This window comes from Neophocaena asiaeorientalis, unplaced genomic scaffold, assembly GCF_003031525.2.
Source record: "Neophocaena asiaeorientalis asiaeorientalis breed wild unplaced genomic scaffold, Neophocaena_asiaeorientalis_V1.1 scaffold86, whole genome shotgun sequence".
NCBI classification, from domain to species: Eukaryota; Metazoa; Chordata; class Mammalia; order Artiodactyla; family Phocoenidae; genus Neophocaena; species Neophocaena asiaeorientalis.
The window spans coordinates 6,157,375-6,166,342 of record NW_020175039.1 but is presented as its reverse complement, the minus strand read 5'-3'; positions in this window follow the sequence as shown (position 1 = coordinate 6,166,342).

The following is an 8,968-nucleotide window of genomic DNA, read 5'->3' as shown; positions in this document are numbered from 1 at the left end:
ACCCCTGAGAGGAGGGAGAAGAACGGGAAACTTCCCAGAGGCATCCAGAGAAGGTGTCAGGGAAACAAGAGAGCAGGTCACAGCCACCAGCTCCCTGGGGACAGGGTAAGCACAGATTCTCCTCTGTCCCATGTCCCCAGGGCCACAGTGCCCCCGGCTGGTTTTGTCTGTGGCGAGACAAAGGCGGCTCCTGTGAAGGAAGAATGGCTTGGGCATCTGATCGGAGGCTCTGGGTCTTGCTTTCACACCAAGAGAGATGCACAAGCCCCCTCCCTGGAGGCCCCCAGCCTTCCTCCTCCATCAGATGGGGACAGCTCCGGCAGGCCCAGCCCCCCACGTGCTTGCTCACAGCTAGAGTTGATTTCACCACCCTCCCAGCCACAGCAATTCCTCCGGCGGCCCCCAGGGGGCTCCGACTTGGGTCTCACCTCAAAGACTGGCGTCCCCAGAGCCTCAACACTGCCACCAGGGACGGATTTCACCAGCCCCGCTCATGGTTAAACTACCCAACCACATTCAAGGTCGAGGACTCGCACACAGCAACAGAACTGGGGTCCCTCCAGAGCTGGGGGTCCCATCTCATATGGGCTCCAATGTCACCTTCTCGGATCACCCCACTAAAGTCCTTCCATCGCGCCAGCTCCCAGTCTGTGTGACACCAGTAAGTTCATGTCTTCAGAGCACATAGCACTTATTGATAGATTTGCTCACTTCCTCACTGTTTCACCCCCTCCCCCGCAGACTGTCGGCTCCCAGAGGATCTTGGTAGTCATTCATGGTTGCAGTCCCAGCACCCAGCTCCCAGCACCCAGCACTCAGCACCCAGCTCCCAGCACCCAGCACTCAGCACTCAGCACTCAGCACCCAGCTCCCAGCACCCAGCTCCCAGCACCCAGCACTCAGCACTCAGCACTCCTCAGTGTGGTGCTGGGTGCAGAGTCGATAAACGTGAGTTACTTGGTGGATTGGTAGGTTGACTGCATGAATACAAGAAAGAAGAAAGGCAGGCCATTCCTGCTTCTAAATCCAGAGTCCCTGCCGCAGCCCTGGACCTCGGCCACTGGGCAGTGTCATCTTCCAGATTCTTACAGCTACTGCACCAGGACAGTGGGATCTCTACGCATCCCTACTCCACCCACCCCTGATGAGGGGCCACCTCCTTATTCTGCTCCCAAACATCCAGTACCGGTTCCAGTTAAACTTGAAAGAGACCCCGTGCCTCCCCCTGCCCCCCACCCTGACAGCACATGATTGACACATGAGGACACTGAGGCCCAGAGAGGCGTCACACAACCAAAAAGTGGCAGAACCAGAATGGATCAAAGCCCTCCATTCCTGGCTCTTTGCTCTTCCACAGCACGACGCTGCAGAGGCGGGAGAGGAGGGAGAGGAGAGGAGAAGTTTCCCCTCTTATAGATATTCCGAGGAGGTGAGCCCATAAGTTCTCTTTCTCCCCTTTACCACTACTAACCCAGGTCTCTGATCCGTCACAGGCAGGAAGTTCCTCTTGATATCTAACCTCCATCCCTGCTCTCAAATTCCAGACTATTTCCTCTTAGACTGCCTTGCCTGGGGAAGAACGACTTGGTTGCTCTCTCTGCACAATAAATGCCTTCAGACACTGGCAGCTCACTATTCAAGCCCCCATCCCCACCCCACCTCCACCCCTCTCTATTCTGCAGACTGAAAATCCTGGGTCCTCTGGGCCCCTTTCCAAATGACTGCCATCACCACCCAGCAGCTGACATGATAAATGGGTGGGGGAAGGGTGGGGACAGACCTGGAGTGATGGTGGGTATTGACCCACTGGGGAGCCCGAGGCCTGGGCTGCCTTTCCGGGCAAGCCACAGCATCTAGGGGTGGAGAAGTGAGAACAGAGGCCTGCAGTCATCCTGGTCATCCCTCTGCCCCTGGGGTGTTCATTGCAGGGCCTAGCATGGAGACTGCAGACCGAGGAGCGGGGCTGCTGGGTCTGAGCCCAGGCTCCCGCAATGAGATTAAAGCAGGGACTGTCTAATTTATTCTGATGGAACCGGGAGAGGGAGTGAGATGAATGGAGAGGGCAGGAGGAGAGGGGGGAAGGAGGGGCAGGGGAAGGTCCAGTCTGGGAAGCCCAATTACATCAGAACCAGCTGATACAATTACCGCCCACCCACCCCCGCCCTCTCCCACACAGCCCCCTCCCCGTCCTGGGAAAGCAGCCCACTGACTGCCCCTGAACTGGACAGAGAGGGCAGCTGGGTGTGGAAGGTACCCGAGGAGAGGAGCTGGGTTAAAGCCCCCAGTCCGAAGAACCAAGATGACCCAAAAAGGCAAAGATAGTGACAATGACGGCGGACAGCAAGAGGCATCAAAGAGAGAGGCAAACGGAGGTAGACACAGACAGAGAAGCAGATCCCTCCTCCCCGCTATTCTCACCTGACAACCCTCCTCTATCCCGCTCCCTGGAGCCCCTCACCCCTCTCCAGCCACGACATCACACTGGGCTCCTCTCCTGGGCCCACCCCCTACACTGTTTCTGCAAAGTAAGGAAATGGCAGAGAGGCCAGGAAATGAGACCCCAGGACTCTCCAGTCCCCACTCATCCCAGGGCCCTCAGTCCGCGCCCTGCAGACGTCCAGGGAGCTGTGAGAAGGAAGGAGGGCCAGGAGGAGCCAGGCCACCGAGACAGATCCCAGGTGGACCCCAAGATGGACGTGAGGACACGAGTGGGGAAACCGAGCTTTCAAGAGAGACATCCAAGATGGAAAATGCAGTGGGGCTGGAACTGCCAATGACCAGAGAAGTGAGAGAAAGCCGGTGTGAGTGGAGAGGGGACCAGCAAACAGCGGGCGAAGGAAGTCGGGAGACAAGAAGAGAAGAGGAAGGTGGAGAGCTCCGACCATCTCACAAAGAGCAGTGCGGGGGGAGGGCCAGCATCAGGGGAGTGGGGGGAGGACAGGAATAAAGAAAGAGGAGAGGAAGCATGGTGTGTCACCAGTCAGGCTGCCAGGGAAACCGAGGCACGAAACAAGGTGACACGGCCTCATCTACAGGTTCCAGAAAAAAGCAGGGCCTGGGGCTCCAGGGACTCCCGCCAGCCCAGACTCAGACCACTGAAGGGGCAGACACAGAGCAGAGTCTGAGCTGAGACCCTCAAGGGCCCAGCTGCAGCCCCTGTAGTCAGAAGCCAGATCTGGGCTAAGGCTCTCAGGCCACTTGCTTCCTGACTAGGAGAAGGCCACAGCTGGTCCAGGGGGGCAGGCCCCGAACAAGCTCTTGGGAGGACCTCGAGCACCCCCAGATGTGAATCCTTCACCACTCCACAGAAGCCAGGAGAGCCGGCAAGTCAGTGCACACGGGCTGGACCCCGCATCAGACGTGGGTAGAATCCCTGCATCCCTTCAAGTCAAGGCTGGAGGCTCTCCTGGGGCTGCAGATTTCCATTTGCTCCCGTGACCTGAATGGTACAACGCAGCTTCCTCTTCCCCCTCCTAAAAGGGTCCCAGACCCCCTCTGTGATCCACTTGAACCTGGCTCCTGGCATGTCCTATTCTCACTCTGTCTGGGAGCTTCTGGATAGAGCAGGGCAGGCCTGGCCCCAGTCAGACCAGAGAGAATGAGTTTACGGATGCAGCCTCCCCCGCCCCATCGCAGCCCTGTGGATGGATGAACAGAGTCATGAAGCCGTGAGGGGTAAGGACTCGGACCCAAGGGTAGGAGGAGGCACCCCAGACTAGGCTTGGGGCACAGCCCCTCTGGGAGCCCCAGTGTCCTCATCTGGGGAACAGGCAGTGTTGCATTTGCTTTTCTTCCCAGTGCAGTTGAGAGCATGCCAGGGGACACGTATGGGAAGCGTCACCTCCATCGTCCTCACTCTCACCTCCCAAGGAGAAAGACTGAGGTAAAAACCAGCAGAGACCAAGGTCCGAATCCTGGCCCTGACACTTAACAGCTATGTGACCTTGAAGAGATTATTTCTCTATTCTGAGCCTATTTCCTCTTCTATAAAATGGAGACAAGGATCCTAACCTCATGGGTAGTTGTGAGGATTAAATTAAACGTGAAAATGCCTGGCACTGGACCCAACTCATCCAGGCATTCTTTGGAGCTACTGGACAAATATCTCAGAACCTGGGTCCGGGAGGGGCACGCTGGGGTGACTGTAAAAGCAAATTCACCCACCCCGAAACCCTTCCTGGGTCTGCTAGCTGCATACTACACACCCCACCCCCTCCAGACAGATGCTCTCCGCCAGAGCCCTGGGCAAGAGCACCCTGTCTGGAACACACAGTTCACGCTGCCATCCGGGGAATGGAAACCCGAGGAAGAGGAGCCAGGAGTCCCAGCAGGATGAAGCCAGAACAGCATTGTTAGGAAGATGTTGGAAGCAGGCCAGGAGAGAGGTGGAATGGGGGCACATAAGCCCAGAAGAGGCTGGAACTCAGGAAGAGGGAGGAACTGAAGGATGCCTCTCAAGCAGGGGAGACAGAAAAGAAAGCACAGCGGTGAGTTCCTGAGCTTCCCGCCCCCACTGAAGATAATCAGGAGGAAACTGTCAGGACTAAGCATGAAATACTCAAGTTAGACAACAGGCAGAACTTCCAGTAAGGCACCACAGTGCCAGAGAGGCCTCTGTTCTCACCCTACTATTCCCCCACTCTCCTCTTCTAAACCCCAAGTCACGTCTGAGTCTTCAACTTCCTATGACTTAGCATAATACCTCAGTATTAGAAGTTCCTGTTCACTTTAGCAGGAAAACAGGCCGGCCCTGCCCCGCCCCCCCGGTCCCCAAATCTCCAGCGTTACTCAGTCCAGCACCTTCTGTATGGATTCTCTTGCCAAAACCAAAACCCATTCCCATCACCCGTGGCCATCTTAGATCCCTGGGGTAGGGGAACACTTCCCATGCAGACATCTACCCCTCATCCACCAGAAACATCTTCCTCAACCAGGCCTCACCTAGGCCACTCACACCTGGTTCTGTCTAACCCCAGATTGTCCCCTTTGTTAAGTTTCTGTCTCTGGGAGGCAGAGGAAAGTGTGCAGAGGCTGAGGATGGGGATAGAGGTGGTGGGAGTGGTGAAGCAGCTTGGAGGGCAGGGCGGAGCCCTCTTACGGAAAAGCTGATGGAACCCCATTATTGTGGCTGAAAGTTTGTAAGAAAGGGCTGGGCCCTGGTTAGAAATGGGCTATATTTTGTTTAAGGGGCCAAAGGAAGGAAGCAAACATGAGGCTGGAAAGAGAGGGATGGTGTACAGCATACATGGACACACGTAAAACACGCCCCTACAGGACAAGGTGAGGGTCCTGGAGCCAAAGGTCCAGGGCGGGGACTCTGTCGATGAGGAGTGGGGGACCAGGACAGGAAGGAGTGGAAGTGGGTAGAGCTGAGTACTCCTGGAGAAAGAAACACAGGTGCCAATGGAAACTTTTGGCCATTTTGGACCCCAAATAGCATGCAAATTGGATGCAGAAGAGTATGCAAATGAGGTTACTTTACAGGGAATTCTTTGTCTATGCCCTGCTTGACTATAAGGAGATGTCAGTGCAGGGCTGCCCTGGAGGTAAGAACCACCCCAGTCTTCCTCCTTGAGACCCCCATCTCCTTGAAGGAGGCCCCTCCCCCTCCAGCCTTGGGCCCCAGGGAGGGAGGCCTCCTGGGGCCTCGCCCTACCCTTAAGTCTCTTTCTAGATCCCCAGACCTCCTTATATCTCTGCCCCTCACACCCCAAACTTCCTCTTCCACAAGGGGCTTGTCCCTTAACCCCACAGAAGGGGGGACTCTGCGTCCCATGGAGAGAAGCCTTCTACTGATGAAAACAGGAAGGGCGGCAGCAAAGGGAAATCAAAAGATCAACAGTCATGGGGGCAGGTCAGGCAGCAAGGCCCACGGGGATCGTCCCGGTGAGCCCCCTGCCTTCCCGGAGATCCCCTCCAGCCCAGGTCAACCAAGGGCCCTCCTGGCTTAAAGTTCTTCCAGAAGGGAGACTTCAGAGCCTCCCCAGATCATCGTGTTCTCTGGCTTCACAGCCCTAGCTGCCGGGAAGTGCTTCCTAATGTCTGACCTCCAGCCCTTCTGCTGCTCTTTTCACACCTGCTGGTGGCTTCACACCTCACATCCCATCAATGGCCTCAAGGCCATAACTAAGAGAGCTGACTTAGGAGGAAGGGAGTGGAGGATCCCCTGCATCTGGGTCGAGAAAAGGCTGCATCTTGCAGCCCTCCTCACCAGTCACAGCATTCCTGCCAGCCTCACTCCACGGCAGGTGAAGGAGGCCCCGGTCCAAAGGAGCGAAGTGGATACTTCCAGGGAAGTTGTCTGATTGAACACACACGTTTTACATGCTCCCTCTTGAAACTCCTCTAAAGCAACAGGAAAGTTGTTGTTTTAAGGAAAGCGTAAAGCCTGGAGGGTCAAAAAAAGAACCAAAAGGACGGAGAGGAGACTACAGGAGCGATGCTCGGCACAGCACAACCACTGCGGTTGTTGGGAACTAAAATACTTCTGGTCCAGTGGGTAAGTAGTTACTGCACACCCGCCGTCCCAATGCTCTAGCCCCTCGCTGGACCCAAAAAGGCGAATTCTTGTCCCATAAGGGGCCTCAGGGCCCTCTCCAGCCTCTCGGCGCAGTCCCTAGGATCTCTTGTTAAATATTTTGATTATCACCCCCGACAGCAATGTCAAGATTCTGGGAGTTGGAGAGCAGATGGATGTGTGGGAACTGTGAGCCTGAGAAAGCTAAACCCTGAGCTGGCTACGGGAAAGCCAGGAAGCCACCAGATTCTTCAACGCAGAACCCCTCCAAGGCTCAGGATCCGTGGCATTGGAATACCTTGGTGGGGGGTGAGCGGCAGCGGTAAATGTGAACCTGCACCAGGATTGGTAGGACACTGAAGAAGCGGTTAGATTTCCAGATCCTCTCCCTGACCCCTACCAGAAGACAGGAGATTTATTCCCTGGAAAGGGTAAGACAGCGGGCTCTGGCCCCAGGGCCACCAGGCAGTTGAGGGCACGAGTACTAATAGAAAAGACGGGGTCAAGTGAGTGTTTACTGAATATGAGGCTGTTGGGCCCGTACCTGCCCCGAGGCAGAAAAGTGAAAACTTCTCTGGAGATCCGGCAAGCCCAAGAGGAGAGACCCAAAGATATTGACAGCAGTTTCCCTGATACAGCAGCCCAGCTGGACACCTGAGAGCCAGCAAAGCCCTCAGCTGGTCCATCCCCACCCCCAGGGCAAAGAATCCACCCTTTAATGTTCCGCTTAAAATATAAGTGGAAAACCCAGGCTCCCAGGCATCTGAGGAAAGCTTAGCGGAGAAGCAATGGAGACCAACAGCAACTTGAAGAAAGTAAGTGAAATTCAGTGGGAAGAAGACTTTGAGAAAAAGTTAGTAATATCCTCAGAGAAATCAGAGAAGAAAATACATCCATGAAACAAGAACAGCCTGTAATAAAATAAAAAGAATATTCAGAGAGCAACAGTAAGAAAGCTCCTGGGAATTTAAAAGCACAGAACCCAGATGGAGGCCCACACTGGGCACCCAGCCTGTACTTGCCCCTCCACCCACTCTGCACACCGTGGCAGAGGCCAGGCTCTCCTCTCCAAGGAGCTCTGCAGGCCCCATAGGGCCCCCAAGTCCATGATGGGAGTCATCTGGAGACCAGAGAGGACATGGAGACCCAGATACAGGGGGAGATCCAAAGGGCCAGGAGGAGACAGAGGTTCCACAGCTGAGGCTGAAAAGCAACGGGGGCTGCCAGTTTAGTGAGCTTATGGATGTCCCCTGGGAGTCCTGTCAACCACTAACCCAGCAGCCATGCGCCTAGCAGTGGCCCCATCGTACAGGTAGGAAAGCTGATGCTCGGAGAGCCTGAGCCATTGCTTAGAGTCTAAAGCAAGGGAAGTGCAAAGCTGGGAGTGAGAACTCATCTTAACTCAACCTGCATGCAACAAAACCAGCTACGGCTGGAGTGACTCTGCCTCCAGTCTGACAGCCCGGGCTTGGATTCAAATCCTAACCATCGAAACTTACCAGCTAGGAATCCTCATTTGATCTTGGCACTCAGCTTGCCTCTTTCTGCCCACGTTTCACCCATCAGCACCAGAAAATTCCTCCCAGGTATCCTTGGGGCCCGAGGCCCTCCAACCCAGCTTCTGGCCACAGCAGGGTGGTGGGGAGGCCCCAGGGCCCCAGTGGAATATGTCCCCCAAGGAGACCATGAAGGACCTGTGGGCTGGACCCTGCCTCTGCCCCAGACTGCCTTGAAAGCACATCACGCATGGGTCTATTTTTAGCCAGGCCCCAGAGGGCAGCCAGCCACTCAGTGTTATTCTAGACTGTGGGGTCATCGTGCTGGCCGGGGTGAAGGGGAGCCACAGCTAAGGCTGTGGAAATAGTACCCCTGGGAGGAAGCACCCTGTAGATCGAGGGGGGGCAGGAAGAGTGGGGGTCCAGGGCAGGGAGTCAGGGCCAGGAGCGCTGAGTTGGGGACAGAAGTCAAGAAGAGGCTAGAATACTGGGAAGGCAGCAGGTGACAGGGCCTCCCTGGAGCTGGCATCGAGGGGCAGGGAGGAATACCTGTCTAGTCTCTCCTTGGTGAGGGGGGCAGTGCCAAGGAAGGCAGATGCCAGGGTGAGAATGAGGGACGTGATGGAGATAGCGAGCTGTGCAGAGAAGGAGCAAGGGAGGGAAAGGAAAGAGAAACAGACAGAATGACAGACCCAGAGAGAGAGCCAGGGGTGGGGAGGGGTGACAGCACCCACTCCCAGGGCCAGAGAATCACTCCCAAGCCCAATACCCCCCTCCTCAAAGGCACCCAGTCTCCTTTCTCCCACTAGGGCCTCTCAGCCTTGGTGTAGGGGACCCAAGACTCCTCTGCATCCCTGAATCCTTTCAAGATTCTCCCTGCCCACCGCCCATATAAAAGAGGCCAAGATGGGACATGACACACGCACGTGTACAGGCATACACACACACACATACA